This window comes from Cetorhinus maximus, unplaced genomic scaffold (assembly GCF_964194155.1).
Source record: "Cetorhinus maximus unplaced genomic scaffold, sCetMax3.hap1.1 HAP1_SCAFFOLD_1165, whole genome shotgun sequence".
Lineage (NCBI taxonomy): Eukaryota > Metazoa > Chordata > Chondrichthyes > Lamniformes > Cetorhinidae > Cetorhinus > Cetorhinus maximus.
The window spans coordinates 44822-47066 of NW_027597107.1; the positions used below are offsets into that span (position 1 = coordinate 44822).

The following is a 2245-nucleotide window of genomic DNA, read 5'->3' on the forward strand; positions in this document are numbered from 1 at the left end:
GATAAAGCGGAAGATGGCTCGGGTGATTGCCGTCGCGCAGCAGTCTGGAATGGGCCAGACCTGCGCCATGTACAGCAACAGCGAGAGTGCCTCACACCTGATGACCAGGTTCTTACCCGCAACGGAGAGGAAGCGTCGCTCCCACATGCCCAGTTTCCTTTTCACCATAGCCACTCGCTCCTTCCAGTTTCTAACGCATGCCCCGGTCCCTCCGAACCATATCCCCAGCACCTTCAGGCCGTCAGCCCTGACAGTGAAGGGGACAAAGGATCGGTCAGCCCAGTTCCCAAAGAACATGGCCTCGCTCTTCCCACGATTTACCTTGGCGATGAGAAAGAAAGAAAGTTGTGTTTTGAAAGATGTGCATGTTGAAAAGTAAAGAAAGCAGATGTTTGTAAGAAAACTATTTTTAGCATTGAAAATCCCCTGGAAAGGGGTGGTGCACCATTCCCAGAGATACTGCAATACCGGGTCGATGCGTGGAGTGGACGGAGCAAGCCCCTATTCCATCTCCCTGCTCCAAAAATCAATTTAATATATGGTCCCCAGATAAGGGACGTATCAGATATTAAACTGATAAGAACAGATTTTTTTTTTTTTTTGTAAAAATATGCTTTATTCATAAAAAATCTTCAATCACATTCAAAACCATTTCAAAAACAACATTACAAGCTTACAATCCAGGTTAAACTTTTACAAAATGTATCACCAGGTGCATCAGTACAAACAATATTACAATCATTTACAGCCCTTCATTTTGATCTGTACAGCCCGAGGGGCTCTAAACAGTTCCCAGTCTCTCGGTGCGCTGTGGTAGAAAGGTCTTAGACAGCGACCCTTCCCCATTGCGCCTTTGCGGCAGCTGCCCCAAGCTTTAGTGCGTCCCTCAGCACGTAGTCCTGGACTTTGGATTGTGCCAGTCCGCAACAATCGGTCGGGGACAACTCTTTGTGCTGGAAGACCAACAAGTTTCGGGCAGACCAAAGCGCGTCTTTCACCGAGTTGATGATCCTCCAGCTGCAGTCGATGTTTGTCTCGGTGTGTGTCCCTGGGAACAGCCCGTAGAGCACAGAGTCCTGTGTCACAGAACTGCTCGGGATGAACCTCGACAGCAACCACTGCATCTCTCTCCAGACTTTCTTTGCAAAGGCACAATCCACAAGGAGGTGAACAACGGTCTCTTCCCCACCACAGCCACCTCGAGGGCAACGTGCAGAGGGGGTGAGACTCCTGGCGTGTAGGAAGGATCTGACGGGGAGGGCCTTTCTCACCACCAGCCAAGCTACGTCTTGGTGCTTGTTGGAAAGTTCTGGCGATGAGGCATTCTGCCAAATGACTTTGACAGTCTGCTCGGGGAACCATCCCACAGGGTCCACCCTCTCCTTTTCCCTCAGGGCCTCTAGGACGTTACGTGCTGACCACTGCCTGATGGACTTGTGGTCAAAGGTGTTTTTCTGCATAAATTTTTCCACCAGGGACAGGTGGTACGGCACGGTCCAACTACTTGGAGCGTTCCGCGGCAGCGTGGCCAGACCCATCCTTCGCAACACCGGGGACAGGTAGAACCTCAGCACGTAGTGACACTTGGTGTTTGCGTACTGAGGGTCTACGCACCGCTTGATGCAGCCACACACAAAGGTGGCCATCAGTATGAGGGCGATGTTGGGCACGTTTTTTCCCCCTTTATCTAGAGGCTTGTACATCGCGTCCCTGCAGACACGATCCATTTTCGACCTCCAGATAAAGCGGAAGATGGCTCGAGTGATCGCCATCGCGCAGGAGTGTGGAATGGGCCAGACCTGCGCCACGTACAGCAACAGCGAGAGTACCTCACACCTGATGACCAGGTTCTTACCCGCAATGGAGAGGGAGCGTCGCTCCCACATGCCCAGTTTCCTTTTCACCATAGCCACTCGCTCCTTCCAGTTTCTAACGCATGCCCCGGTCCCTCCGAACCATATCCCCAGCACCTTCAGGCCGTCAGCCCTGACAGTGAAGGGGACAAAGGATCGGTCAGCCCAGTTCCCAAAGAACATGGCCTCGCTCTTCCCACGATTTACCTTGGCTCCCGAGGCCAGTTCGAACTGGTCGCAGACGTGCATCAGTCTGCGCACCGACAGCGGATCCGAGCAGAAAACGGCGACGTCGTCCATGTACAGGGAGGCTTTTACCTGAGTGCCTCCACTGCCTGGGATCGTCACTCCTCTTATGCCCGGATCCTTCCTGATGGACTCGCCAATGGGTT

The 2245-nt window shown here is 52.6% G+C and overlaps 1 pseudogene; it reads right to left on the reverse strand.

Annotated features, from left to right (window-relative positions):
• Positions 1 to 434: 434 nt before the first annotated feature.
• Positions 435 to 612, reverse strand: LOC144675815 (U2 spliceosomal RNA; annotated as a pseudogene).
• Positions 613 to 2245: the final 1633 nt, after the last annotated feature.